This window comes from Ambystoma mexicanum, chromosome 6q, assembly GCF_040938575.1.
Source record: "Ambystoma mexicanum isolate Mex_15411 chromosome 6q, UKY_AmexF1_1, whole genome shotgun sequence".
NCBI lineage: Eukaryota > Metazoa > Chordata > Amphibia > Caudata > Ambystomatidae > Ambystoma > Ambystoma mexicanum.
The window spans coordinates 1,630,022,960-1,630,037,491 of record NC_090937.1 but is presented as its reverse complement, the minus strand read 5'-3'; the positions used below and the strand labels follow the sequence as shown (position 1 = coordinate 1,630,037,491).

General features: G+C 49.9%; 3 non-coding genes across 3 annotated transcripts; all 3 read right to left on the bottom strand.

Moving 5' to 3' along the window:
- Nucleotides 1-9,090: 9,090 nt before the first annotated feature.
- On the bottom strand, nucleotides 9,091-9,162 carry TRNAG-UCC (transfer RNA glycine (anticodon UCC)). The gene has a single exon. It is a non-coding gene; the product is annotated as a tRNA-Gly (tRNA).
- Nucleotides 9,163-11,604: 2,442 nt separating this feature from the next.
- On the bottom strand, nucleotides 11,605-11,676 carry TRNAG-UCC (transfer RNA glycine (anticodon UCC)). Its single transcript has one exon. It is a non-coding gene; the product is annotated as a tRNA-Gly (tRNA).
- Nucleotides 11,677-12,850: 1,174 nt separating this feature from the next.
- On the bottom strand, nucleotides 12,851-12,922 carry TRNAG-UCC (transfer RNA glycine (anticodon UCC)). The gene has a single exon. It is a non-coding gene; the product is annotated as a tRNA-Gly (tRNA).
- Between the last annotated feature and the right edge of the window lie 1,610 nt (nucleotides 12,923-14,532).

Here is a 14,532-nt window from a genome sequence, read left to right as displayed (position 1 = left end):
CCTTCCTCAGTATGTTGGTTTACAGGATGAGAGAGATCCTGAAACCTCACTCTAATAGGCTGAGGTGCTGTGCTCGGTGGCCTGCTGGGACCTTTGCCCGTCAGGGCAAGGCGAATAGGCCTTTGTCATGCCTTCGTCAGGGCTTTGTCGGGGAGGGGCCAGGAGCCCTGCTCGCTTCAATCCCCTCACCGATAGACAGTTGCAGAAACTAGGATGCAAGAACCTTTCCTGGATGGGGTTTTGATTTTCACGAAAAGTGTGTCAGCTTTGCTTTCAGCATGAGTCTGATTTCCAAAAAATGCATTTTGAACAATTTAAAGATTTGATCTGCGTTGGCCGGGAATCGAACCCGGGTCAACTGCTTGGAAGGCAGATATGCTCACAACTATACCACCAACGCCTGCCTGTCTGGGATATCTGATGGAGCGCCCCTTAGAAATAAGAATAAGTCATTGGCCGGGAATGAAAAAAGCTTGCCTTTGACGCAGAAGCAGTTCGCATCATGAGGTCTTGCCGGTCAGCCCAACATTTCCCCGGGACCCCTTAAAAAAGGAGCTTGGTTTTAAGTTTGGTTTGATTGAACAGTTCATTTTGTTGGCTGGGCTGGGACCCTCTCCTATTTAGCGCAAGAGTGGAACGAGGCAGCAAGTTCAAGGAATGACATTGCATCCAGGCACTTACAGCTCTTTGTGCCCTAATGCCATGACACAAAAACATAATTTGAAAAAAGTTAGCAGAGGATGGTTTCAATCCATCGACCTCTGGGTTATGGGCCCAGCACGCTTCCGCTGCACCACTCTGCTGGTTGGAGAACAAGAGCTTTTCTGGGCTTTTACAGCCTACAAACCGACAACCCTAGACCCAGTTTCGAGTGAAGCGGGCAGTAGGCCTTACAAAGCCAAACAACCTGCAACCACGCACTCCCATCCCATGGCCTTTTGCAGACAGGCCTCATTTCTCTAGCTCACACCCTAACTGCCAACACCCCTTCCCCTTCTCTCTCTGTCTCCCTCTCTCTGTCTCTTTCTCTCATTCTCTCTCTCTCGCAAATAGATACTTTACTTCCCAGGTGCAACAAAACAAGCCTTCTCGAGCTGGCAGATATGGGAAGGAAGGAAGGAAGGGCCAGTTTGGAAACTCAACTCAATTACCATAAATCCCCTGCTAAGGGTTATGGGAGGGAGGAATGAAGGAACTTTGCTTCAGGGAAAGGGCTGCAGCTGCTTCAGCATGTGAGGAGCGCAGCCACACGTTTCACCTTCCTCAGTATGTTGGTTTACAGGATGAGAGAGATCCTGAATCCTCACTCTAATAGGCTGAGGTGCTGTGCTCGGTGGCCTGCTGGGACCTTTGCCCGTCAGGGCAAGGCGAATAGGCCTTTGTCAGGCCTTCGTCAGGGCTTTGTCGGGGAGGGGCCAGGAGCCCTGCTCGCTTCAATCCCCTCACCGATAGACAGTTGCAGAAACTAGGATGCAAGAACCTTTCCTGGATGGGGTTTTGATTTTCGCGAAAAGTGTGTCAGCTTTGCTTTCAGCATGAGTCTGATTTCCCAAAAATGCATTTTGAACAATTTAAAGATTTGATCTGCGGAATCCAGGTCAACTGCTTGCAAGGCAGCTATGCTCACCACTATACCACCAACGCCTGCCTGTCTGGGCTATGTGATGGAGCGCCCCTTAGAAATAAGAATAAGTCATTGGCTGGGAATGAAAAAAGCTTGCGTTTGACGCAGAAGCAGTTCGCATCATGAGGTCTTGCCGGTCAGCCCAACATTTCCCCGGGACCCCTTAAAAAAGGAGCTTGGTTTTAAGTTTGGTTTGATTGAACAGTACATTTTGTTGGCTGGGCTGGGACCCTCTCCTATTTAGCGCAAGAGTGGAACGAGGCAGCAAGTTCAAGGAATGACATTGCATCCAGGCACTTACAGCTCTTTGTGCCCTAATGCCATGACACAAAAACATAATTTGAAAAAACTTAGCAGAGGATGGTTTCGATCCATCGACCTCTGGGTTATGGGCCCAGCACGCTTCCGCTGCGCCAATCTGCTGGTTGGAGAACAAGAGCTTTTCTGGGCTTTTACACCCTACAAACCGACAACCCTAGACCCAGTTTCGAGTGAAGCGGGCAGTAGGCCTTACAAAGCCAAACAACCTGCAACCACGCACTCCCATCCCATGGCCTTTTGCAGACAGGCCTCATTTCTCTAGCTCACACCCTAACTGCCAACACCCCTTCCCCTTCTCTCTCTGTCTCTCTCTCTCTGTCTCTCTCTCTCATTCTCTCTCTCTCGCAAATAGATACTTTACGTCCCAGGTGCAACAAAACAAGCCTTCTCGAGCTGGCAGATATGGGAAGGAAGTAAGGAAGGGCCAGTTTGGAAACTCAACTCAATTACCATAAATCCCCTGCTAAGGGTTATGGGAGGGAGGAATGAAGGAACTTTGCTTCAGGGAAAGGGCTGCTGCTGCTTCAGCATGTGAGGAGCACAGCCACACGTTTCACCTTCCTCAGTATGTTGGTTTACAGGATGAGAGAGATCCTGAAACCTCACTCTAATAGGCTGAGGTGCTGTGCTCGGTGGCCTGCTGGGACCTTTGCCCGTCAGGGCAAGGCGAATAGGCCTTTGTCAGGCCTTCGTCAGGGCTTTGTCGGGGAGGGGCCAGAAGCCCTGCTCGCTTCAATCCCCTCACCGATAGACAGTTGCAGAAACTAGGATGCAAGAACCTTTCCTGGATGGGGTTTTGATTTTCGCGAAAAGTGTGTCAGCTTTGCTTTCAGCATGAGTCTGATTTCCCAAAAATGCATTTTGAACAATTTAAAGATTTGATCTGCGTTGGCCGGGAATCGAACCCGGGTCAACTGCTGGGAAGGCAGCTATGCTCACCACTATAACACCAACGCCTGCCTGTCTGGGCTATGTGATGGAGCGCCCCTTAGAAATAAGAATAAGTCATTGGCTGGGAATGAAAAAAGCTTGCGTTTGACGCAGAAGCAGTTCGCATCATGAGGTCTTGCCGGTCAGCCCAACATTTCCCCGGGACCCCTTAAAAAAGGAGCTTGGTTTTAAGTTTGGTTTGATTGAACAGTACATTTTGTTGGCTGGGCTGGGACCCTCTCCTATTTAGCGCAAGAGTGGAACGAGGCAGCAAGTTCAAGGAATGACATTGCATCCAGGCACTTACAGCTCTTTGTGCCCTAATGCCATGACACAAAAACATAATTTGAAAAAACTTAGCAGAGGATGGTTTCAATCCATCGACCTCTGGGTTATGGGCCCAGCATGCTTCCGCTGCGCCACTCTGCTGGTTGGAGAACAAGAGCTTTTCTGGGCTTTTACAGCCTACAAACCGACAACCCTAGACCCAGTTTCGAGTGAAGCGGGCAGTAGGCCTTACAAAGCCAAACAACCTGCAACCACGCACTCCCATCCCATGGCCTTTTGCAGACAGGCCTCATTTCTCTAGCTCACACCCTAACTGCCAACACCCCTTCCCCTTCTTTCTCTGTCTCTCTCTCTCTGTCTCTCTCTCTCATTCTCTCTCTCTCGCAAATAGATACTTTACTTCCCAGGTGCAACAAAACAAGCCTTCTCGAGCTGGCAGATATGGGAAGGAAGGAAGGAAGGGCCAGTTTGGAAACTCAACTCAATTACCATAAATCCCCTGCTAAGGGTTATGGGAGGGAGGAATGAAGGAACTTTGCTTCAGGGAAAGGGCTGCTGCTGCTTCAGCATGTGAGGAGCGCAGCCACACGTTTCACCTTCCTCAGTATGTTGGTTTACAGGATGAGAGAGATCCTGAAACCTCACTCTAATAGGCTGAGGTGCTGTGCTCGGTGGCCTGCTGGGACCTTTGCCCGTCAGGGCAAGGCGAATAGGCCTTTGTCAGGCCTTCGTCAGGGCTTTGTCGGGGAGGGGCCAGGAGCCCGGCTCGCTTCAATCCCCTCACCGATAGACAGTTGCAGAAACTAGGATGCAAGAACCTTTCCTGGATGGGGTTTTGATTTTCACGAAAAGTGTGTCAGCTTTGCTTTCAGCATGAGTCTGATTTCCAAAAAATGCATTTTGAACAATTTAAAGATTTGATCTGCGTTGGCCGGGAATCGAACCCGGGTCAACTGCTTGGAAGGCAGATATGCTCACAACTATACCACCAACGCCTGCCTGTCTGGGATATCTGATGGAGCGCCCCTTAGAAATAAGAATAAGTCATTGGCCGGGAATGAAAAAAGCTTGCCTTTGACGCAGAAGCAGTTCGCATCATGAGGTCTTGCCGGTCAGCCCAACATTTCCCCGGGACCCCTTAAAAAAGGAGCTTGGTTTTAAGTTTGGTTTGATTGAACAGTTCATTTTGTTGGCTGGGCTGGGACCCTCTCCTATTTAGCGCAAGAGTGGAACGAGGCAGCAAGTTCAAGGAATGACATTGCATCCAGGCACTTACAGCTCTTTGTGCCCTAATGCCATGACACAAAAACATAATTTGAAAAAAGTTAGCAGAGGATGGTTTCAATCCATCGACCTCTGGGTTATGGGCCCAGCACGCTTCCGCTGCACCACTCTGCTGGTTGGAGAACAAGAGCTTTTCTGGGCTTTTACAGCCTACAAACCGACAACCCTAGACCCAGTTTCGAGTGAAGCGGGCAGTAGGCCTTACAAAGCCAAACAACCTGCAACCACGCACTCCCATCCCATGGCCTTTTGCAGACAGGCCTCATTTCTCTAGCTCACACCCTAACTGCCAACACCCCTTCCCCTTCTCTCTCTGTCTCCCTCTCTCTGTCTCTTTCTCTCATTCTCTCTCTCTCGCAAATAGATACTTTACTTCCCAGGTGCAACAAAACAAGCCTTCTCGAGCTGGCAGATATGGGAAGGAAGGAAGGAAGGGCCAGTTTGGAAACTCAACTCAATTACCATAAATCCCCTGCTAAGGGTTATGGGAGGGAGGAATGAAGGAACTTTGCTTCAGGGAAAGGGCTGCAGCTGCTTCAGCATGTGAGGAGCGCAGCCACACGTTTCACCTTCCTCAGTATGTTGGTTTACAGGATGAGAGAGATCCTGAATCCTCACTCTAATAGGCTGAGGTGCTGTGCTCGGTGGCCTGCTGGGACCTTTGCCCGTCAGGGCAAGGCGAATAGGCCTTTGTCAGGCCTTCGTCAGGGCTTTGTCGGGGAGGGGCCAGGAGCCCTGCTCGCTTCAATCCCCTCACCGATAGACAGTTGCAGAAACTAGGATGCAAGAACCTTTCCTGGATGGGGTTTTGATTTTCGCGAAAAGTGTGTCAGCTTTGCTTTCAGCATGAGTCTGATTTCCCAAAAATGCATTTTGAACAATTTAAAGATTTGATCTGCGGAATCCAGGTCAACTGCTTGCAAGGCAGCTATGCTCACCACTATACCACCAACGCCTGCCTGTCTGGGCTATGTGATGGAGCGCCCCTTAGAAATAAGAATAAGTCATTGGCTGGGAATGAAAAAAGCTTGCGTTTGACGCAGAAGCAGTTCGCATCATGAGGTCTTGCCGGTCAGCCCAACATTTCCCCGGGACCCCTTAAAAAAGGAGCTTGGTTTTAAGTTTGGTTTGATTGAACAGTACATTTTGTTGGCTGGGCTGGGACCCTCTCCTATTTAGCGCAAGAGTGGAACGAGGCAGCAAGTTCAAGGAATGACATTGCATCCAGGCACTTACAGCTCTTTGTGCCCTAATGCCATGACACAAAAACATAATTTGAAAAAACTTAGCAGAGGATGGTTTCGATCCATCGACCTCTGGGTTATGGGCCCAGCACGCTTCCGCTGCGCCAATCTGCTGGTTGGAGAACAAGAGCTTTTCTGGGCTTTTACACCCTACAAACCGACAACCCTAGACCCAGTTTCGAGTGAAGCGGGCAGTAGGCCTTACAAAGCCAAACAACCTGCAACCACGCACTCCCATCCCATGGCCTTTTGCAGACAGGCCTCATTTCTCTAGCTCACACCCTAACTGCCAACACCCCTTCCCCTTCTCTCTCTGTCTCTCTCTCTCTGTCTCTCTCTCTCATTCTCTCTCTCTCGCAAATAGATACTTTACGTCCCAGGTGCAACAAAACAAGCCTTCTCGAGCTGGCAGATATGGGAAGGAAGTAAGGAAGGGCCAGTTTGGAAACTCAACTCAATTACCATAAATCCCCTGCTAAGGGTTATGGGAGGGAGGAATGAAGGAACTTTGCTTCAGGGAAAGGGCTGCTGCTGCTTCAGCATGTGAGGAGCACAGCCACACGTTTCACCTTCCTCAGTATGTTGGTTTACAGGATGAGAGAGATCCTGAAACCTCACTCTAATAGGCTGAGGTGCTGTGCTCGGTGGCCTGCTGGGACCTTTGCCCGTCAGGGCAAGGCGAATAGGCCTTTGTCAGGCCTTCGTCAGGGCTTTGTCGGGGAGGGGCCAGAAGCCCTGCTCGCTTCAATCCCCTCACCGATAGACAGTTGCAGAAACTAGGATGCAAGAACCTTTCCTGGATGGGGTTTTGATTTTCGCGAAAAGTGTGTCAGCTTTGCTTTCAGCATGAGTCTGATTTCCCAAAAATGCATTTTGAACAATTTAAAGATTTGATCTGCGTTGGCCGGGAATCGAACCCGGGTCAACTGCTGGGAAGGCAGCTATGCTCACCACTATAACACCAACGCCTGCCTGTCTGGGCTATGTGATGGAGCGCCCCTTAGAAATAAGAATAAGTCATTGGCTGGGAATGAAAAAAGCTTGCGTTTGACGCAGAAGCAGTTCGCATCATGAGGTCTTGCCGGTCAGCCCAACATTTCCCCGGGACCCCTTAAAAAAGGAGCTTGGTTTTAAGTTTGGTTTGATTGAACAGTACATTTTGTTGGCTGGGCTGGGACCCTCTCCTATTTAGCGCAAGAGTGGAACGAGGCAGCAAGTTCAAGGAATGACATTGCATCCAGGCACTTACAGCTCTTTGTGCCCTAATGCCATGACACAAAAACATAATTTGAAAAAACTTAGCAGAGGATGGTTTCAATCCATCGACCTCTGGGTTATGGGCCCAGCATGCTTCCGCTGCGCCACTCTGCTGGTTGGAGAACAAGAGCTTTTCTGGGCTTTTACAGCCTACAAACCGACAACCCTAGACCCAGTTTCGAGTGAAGCGGGCAGTAGGCCTTACAAAGCCAAACAACCTGCAACCACGCACTCCCATCCCATGGCCTTTTGCAGACAGGCCTCATTTCTCTAGCTCACACCCTAACTGCCAACACCCCTTCCCCTTCTCTCTCGGTCTCTCTCTCTCTGTCTCTCTCTCTCATTCTCTCTCTCTCGCAAATAGATACTTTACTTCCCAGGTGCAACAAAACAAGCCTTCTCGAGCTGGCAGATATGGGAAGGAAGGAAGGAAGGGCCAGTTTGGAAACTCAACTCAATTACCATAAATCCCCTGCTAAGGGTTATGGGAGGGAGGAATGAAGGAACATTGCTTCAGGGAAAGGGCTGCTGCTGCTTCAGCATGTGAGGAGCGCAGCCACACGTTTCACCTTCCTCAGTATGTTGGTTTACAGGATGAGAGAGATCCTGAAACCTCACTCTAATAGGCTGAGGTGCTGTGCTCGGTGGCCTGCTGGGACCTTTGCCCGTCAGGGCAAGGCGAATAGGCCTTTGTCAGGCCTTCGTCAGGGCTTTGTCGCGGAGGGGCCAGGAGCCCTGCTCGCTTCAATCCCCTCATCGATAGACAGTTGCAGAAACTAGGATGCAAGAACCTTTCCTGGATGGGGTTTTGATTTTCACGAAAAGTGTGTCAGCTTTGCTTTCAGCATGAGTCTGATTTCCAAAAAATGCATTTTGAACAATTTAAAGATTTGATCTGCGTTGGCAGGGAATCGAACCCGGGTCAACTGCTTGGAAGGCAGCTATGCTCACCACTATACCACCAACGCCTGCCTGTCTTGGCTAGCTGATGGAGCGCCCCTTAGAAATAAGAATAAGTCATTGGCTGGGAATGAAAAAAGCTTGCGTTTGACGCAGAAGCAGTTCGCATCATGAGGTCTTGCAGGTCAGCCCAACATTTCCCCGGGACCCCTTAAAAAAGGAGCTTGGTTTTAAGTTTGGTTTGATTGAACAGTACATTTTGTTGGCTGGGCTGGGACCCTCTCCTATTTAGCGCAAGAGTGGAACGAGGCAGCAAGTTCAAGGAATGACATTGCATCCAGGCACTTACAGCTCTTTGTGCCCTAATGCCATGACACAAAAACATAATTTGAAAAAACTTAGCAGAGGATGGTTTCGATCCATCGACCTCTGGGTTATGGGCCCAGCACGCTTCCGCTGCGCCACTCTGCTGGTTGGAGAACAAGAGCTTTTCTGGGCTTTTACAGCCTACAAACCGACAACCCTAGACCCAGTTTCGAGTGAAGCGGGCAGTAGGCCTTACAAAGCCAAACAACCTGCAACCACGCACTCCCATCCCATGGCCTTTTGCAGACAGGCCTCATTTCTCTAGCTCACACCCTAACTGCCAACACCCCTTCCCCTTCTCTCTCTGTCTCTCTCTCTCTGTCTCTCTCTCTCATTCTCTCTCTCTCGCAAATAGATACTTTACTTCCCAGGTGCAACAAAACAAGCCTTCTCGAGCTGGCAGATATGGGAAGGAAGGAAGGAAGGGCCAGTTTGGAAACTCAACTCAATTACCATAAATCCCCTGCTAAGGGTTATGGGAGGGAGGAATGAAGGAACTTTGCTTCAGGGAAAGGGCTGCTGCTGCTTCAGCATGTGAGGAGCGCAGCCACACGTTTCACCTTCTTCAGTATGTTGGTTTACAGGATGAGAGAGATCCTGAAACCTCACTCTAATAGGCTGAGGTGCTGTGCTCGGTGGCCTGCTGGGACCTTGGCCCGTCAGGGCAAGGCGAATAGGCCTTTGTCAGGCCTTTGTCGGGGAGGGGCCAGGAGCCCTGCTCGCTTCAATCCCCTCACCGATAGACAGTTGCAGAAACTAGGATGCAAGAACCTTTCCTGGATGGGGTTTTGATTTTCACGAAAAGTGTGTCAGCTTTGCTTTCAGCATGAGTCTGATTTCCAAAAAATGCATTTTGAACAATTTAAAGATTTGATCTGCGTTGGCCGGGAATCGAACCCGGGTCAACTGCTTGGAAGGCAGCTATGCTCACCACTATACCACCAACGCCTGCCTGTCTGGGCTATCTGATGGAGCGGCCCTTAGAAATAAGAATAAGTCATTGGCTGGGAATGAAAAAAGCTTGCGTTTGACGCAGAAGCAGTTCGCATCATGAGGTCTTGCCGGTCAGCCCAACATTTCCCCGGGACCCCTTAAAAAAGGAGCTTGGTTTTAAGTTTGGTTTGATTGAACAGTACATTTTGTTGGCTGGGCTGGGACCCTCTCCTATTTAGCGCAAGAGTGGAACGAGGCAGCAAGTTCAAGGAATGACATTGCATCCAGGCACTTACAGCTCTTTGTGCCCTAATGCCATGACACAAAAACATAATTTGAAAAAAGTTAGCAGAGGATGGTTTCGATCCATCGACCTCTGGGTTATGGGCCCAGCACGCTTCCGCTGCGCCACTCTGCTGGTTGGAGAACAAGAGCTTTTATGGGCTTTTACAGCCTACAAACCGACAACCCTAGACCCAGTTTCGAGTGAAGCGGGCAGTAGGCCTTACAAAGCCAAACAACCTGCAACCACGCACTCCCATCCCATGGCCTTTTGCAGACAGGCCTCATTTCTCTAGCTCACACCCTAACTGCCAACACCCCTTCCCCTTCTCTCTCTGTCTCTCTCTCTCTGTCTCTCTCTCTCATTCTCTCTCTCTCGCAAATAGATACTTTACTTCCCAGGTGCAACAAAACAAGCCTTCTCGAGCTGGCAGATATGGGAAGGAAGGAAGGAAGGGCCAGTTTGGAAACTCAACTCAATTACCATAAATCCCCTGCTAAGGGTTATGGGAGGGAGGAATGAAGGAACTTTGCTTCAGGGAAAGGGCTGCTGCTGCTTCAGCATGTGAGGAGCGCAGCCACACGTTTCACCTTCTTCAGTATGTTGGTTTACAGGATGAGAGAGATCCTGAAACCTCACTCTAATAGGCTGAGGTGCTGTGCTCGGTGGCCTGCTGGGACCAAGGCCCGTCAGGGCAAGGCGAATAGGCCTTTGTCAGGCCTTCGTCAGGGCTTTGTCGGGGAGGGGCCAGGAGCCCTGCTCGCTTCAATCCCCTCACCGATAGACAGTTGCAGAAACTAGGATGCAAGAACCTTTCCTGGATGGGGTTTTGATTTTCACGAAAAGTGTGTCAGCTTTGCTTTCAGCATGAGTCTGATTTCCAAAAAATGCATTTTGAACAATTTAAAGATTTGATCTGCGTTGGCCGGGAATCGAACCGGGGTCAACTGCTTGGAAGGCAGCTATGCTCACCACTATACCACCAACGCCTGCCTGTCTGGGCTATCTGATGGAGCGGCCCTTAGAAATAAGAATAAGTCATTGGCTGGGAATGAAAAAAGCTTGCGTTTGACGCAGAAGCAGTTCGCATCATGAGGTCTTGCCGGTCAGCCCAACATTTCCCCGGGACCCCTTAAAAAAGGAGCTTGGTTTTAAGTTTGGTTTGATTGAACAGTACATTTTGTTGGCTGGGCTGGGACCCTCTCCTATTTAGCGCAAGAGTGGAACGAGGCAGCAAGTTCAAGGAATGACATTGCATCCAGGCACTTACAGCTCTTTGTGCCCTAATGCCATGACACAAAAACATAATTTGAAAAAAGTTAGCAGAGGATGGTTTCGATCCATCGACCTCTGGGTTATGGGCCCAGCACGCTTCCGCTGCGCCACTCTGCTGGTTGGAGAACAAGAGCTTTTCTGGGCTTTTACAGCCTACAAACCGACAACCCTAGACCCAGTTTCGAGTGAAGCGGGCAGTAGGCCTTACAAAGCCAAACAACCTGCAACCACGCACTCCCATCCCATGGCCTTTTGCAGACAGGCCTCATTTCTCTAGCTCACACCCTAACTGCCAACACCCCTTCCCCTTCTCTCTCTGTCTCTCTCTCTCTGTCTCTCTCTCTCATTCTCTCTCTCTCGCAAATAGATACTTTACTTCCCAGGTGCAACAAAACAAGCCTTCTCGAGCTGGCAGATATGGGAAGGAAGGAAGGAAGGGCCAGTTTGGAAACTCAACTCAATTACCATAAATCCCCTGCTAAGGGTTATGGGAGGGAGGAATGAAGGAACATTGCTTCAGGGAAAGGGCTGCTGCTGCTTCAGCATGTGAGGAGCGCAGCCACACGTTTCACCTTCCTCAGTATGTTGGTTTACAGGATGAGAGAGATCCTGAAACCTCACTCTAATAGGCTGAGGTGCTGTGCTCGGTGGCCTGCTGGGACCTTTGCCCGTCAGGGCAAGGCGAATAGGCCTTTGTCAGGCCTTCGTCAGGGCTTTGTCGGGGAGGGGCCAGGAGCCCTGCTCGCTTCAATCCCCTCATCGATAGACAGTTGCAGAAACTAGGATGCAAGAACCTTTCCTGGATGGGGTTTTGATTTTCACGAAAAGTGTGTCAGCTTTGCTTTCAGCATGAGTCTGATTTCCAAAAAATGCATTTTGAACAATTTAAAGATTTGATCTGCGTTGGCCGGGAATCGAACCCGGGTCAACTGCTTGGAAGGCAGCTATGCTCACCACTATACCACCAACGCCTGCCTGTCTGGGCTATCTGATGGAGCGCCCCTTAGAAATAAGAATAAGTCATTGGCTGGGAATGAAAAAAGCTTGCGTTTGACGCAGAAGCAGTTCGCATCATGAGGTCTTGCCGGTCAGCCCAACATTTCCCCGGGACCCCTTAAAAAAGGAGCTTGGTTTTAAGTTTGGTTTGATTGAACAGTACATTTTGTTGGCTGGGCTGGGACCCTCTCCTATTTAGCGCAAGAGTGGAACGAGGCAGCAAGTTCAAGGAATGACATTGCATCCAGGCACTTACAGCTCTTTGTGCCCTAATGCCATGACACAAAAACATAATTTGAAAAAACTTAGCAGAGGATGGTTTCGATCCATTGACCTCTGGGTTATGGGCCCAACACGCTTCCGCTGCGCCACTCTGCTGGTTGGAGAACAAGAGCTTTTCTGGGCTTTTACAGCCTACAAACCGACAACCCTAGACCCAGTTTCGAGTGAAGCGGGCAGTAGGCCTTACAAAGCCAAACAACCTGCAACCACGCACTCCCATCCCATGGCCTTTTGCAGACAGGCCTCATTTCTCTAGCTCACACCCTAACTGCCAACACCCCTTCCCCTTCTCTCTCTGTCTCTCTCTCTCTGTCTCTCTCTCTCATTCTCTCGCTCTCGCAAATAGATACTTTACTTCCCAGGTGCAACAAAACAAGCCTTCTCGAGCTGGCAGATATGGGAAGGAAGGAAGGAAGGGCCAGTTTGGAAACTCAACTCAATTACCATAAATCCCCTGCAAAGGGTTATGGGAGGGAGGAATGAAGGAACTTTGCTTCAGGGAAAGGGCTGCTGCTGCTTCAGCATGTGAGGAGCGCAGCCACACGTTTCACCTTCTTCAGTATGTTGGTTTACAGGATGAGAGAGATCCTGAAACCTCACTCTAATAGGCTGAGGTGCTGTGCTCGGTGGCCTGCTGGGACCTTGGCCCGTCAGGGCAAGGCGAATAGGCCTTTGTCAGGCCTTTGTCGGGGAGGGGCCAGGAGCCCTGCTCGCTTCAATCCCCTCACCGATAGACAGTTGCAGAAACTAGGATGCAAGAACCTTTCCTGGATGGGGTTTTGATTTTCACGAAAAGTGTGTCAGCTTTGCTTTCAGCATGAGTCTGATTTCCAAAAAATGCATTTTGAACAATTTAAAGATTTGATCTGCGTTGGCCGGGAATCGAACCCGGGTCAACTGCTTGGAAGGCAGCTATGCTCACCACTATACCACCAACGCCTGCCTGTCTGGCCTATCTGATGGAGCGGCCCTTAGAAATAAGAATAAGTCATTGGCTGGGAATGAAAAAAGCTTGCGCGTTTGACGCAGAAGCAGTTCGCATCATGAGGTCTTGCCGGTCAGCCCAACATTTCCCCGGGACCCCTTAAAAAAGGAGCTTGGTTTTAAGTTTGGTTTGATTGAACAGTACATTTTGTTGGCTGGGCTGGGACCCTCTCCTATTTAGCGCAAGAGTGGAACGAGGCAGCAAGTTCAAGGAATGACATTGCATCCAGGCACTTACAGCTCTTTGTGCCCTAATGCCATGACACAAAAACATAATTTGAAAAAAGTTAGCAGAGGATGGTTTCGATCCATCGACCTCTGGGTTATGGGCCCAGCACGCTTCCGCTGCGCCACTCTGCTGGTTGGAGAACAAAAGCTTTTCTGGGCTTTTACAGCCTACAAACCGACAACCCTAGACCCATTTTCGAGTGAAGCGGGCAGTAGGCCTTACAAAGCCAAACAACCTGCAACCACGCACTCCCATCCCATGGCCTTTTGCAGACAGGCCTCATTTCTCTAGCTCACACCCTAACTGCCAACACCCCTTCCCCTTCTCTCTCTGTCTCTCTCTCTCTGTCTCTCTCTCTCATTCTCTCTCTCTCGCAAATAGATACTTTACTTCCCAGGTGCAACAAAACAAGCCTTCTCGAGCTGGCAGATATGGGAAGGAAGGAAGGAAGGGCCAGTTTGGAAACTCAACTCAATTACCATAAATCCCCTGCTAAGGGTTATGGGAGGGAGGAATGAAGGAACTTTGCTTCAGGGAAAGGGCTGCTGCTGCTTCAGCATGTGAGGAGCGCAGCCACACGTTTCACCTTCTTCAGTATGTTGGTTTACAGGATGAGAGAGATCCTGAAACCTCACTCTAATAGGCTGAGGTGCTGTGCTCGGTGGCCTGCTGGGACCAAGGCCCGTCAGGGCAAGGCGAATAGGCCTTTGTCAGGCCTTCGTCAGGGCTTTGTCGGGGAGGGGCCAGGAGCCCTGCTCGCTTCAATCCCCTCACCGATAGACAGTTGCAGAAACTAGGATGCAAGAACCTTTCCTGGATGGGGTTTTGATTTTCACGAAAAGTGTGTCAGCTTTGCTTTCAGCATGAGTCTGATTTCCAAAAAATGCATTTTGAACAATTTAAAGATTTGATCTGCGTTGGCCGGGAATCGAACCGGGGTCAACTGCTTGGAAGGCAGCTATGCTCACCACTATACCACCAACGCCTGCCTGTCTGGGCTATCTGATGGAGCGGCCCTTAGAAATAAGAATAAGTCATTGGCTGGGAATGAAAAAAGCTTGCGTTTGACGCAGAAGCAGTTCGCATCATGAGGTCTTGCCGGTCAGCCCAACATTTCCCCGGGACCCCTTAAAAAAGGAGCTTGGTTTTAAGTTTGGTTTGATTGAACAGTACATTTTGTTGGCTGGGCTGGGACCCTCTCCTATTTAGCGCAAGAGTGGAACGAGGCAGCAAGTTCAAGGAATGACATTGCATCCAGGCACTTACAGCTCTTTGTGCCCTAATGCCATGACACAAAAACATAATTTGAAAAAAGTTAGCAGAGGATGGTTTCGAT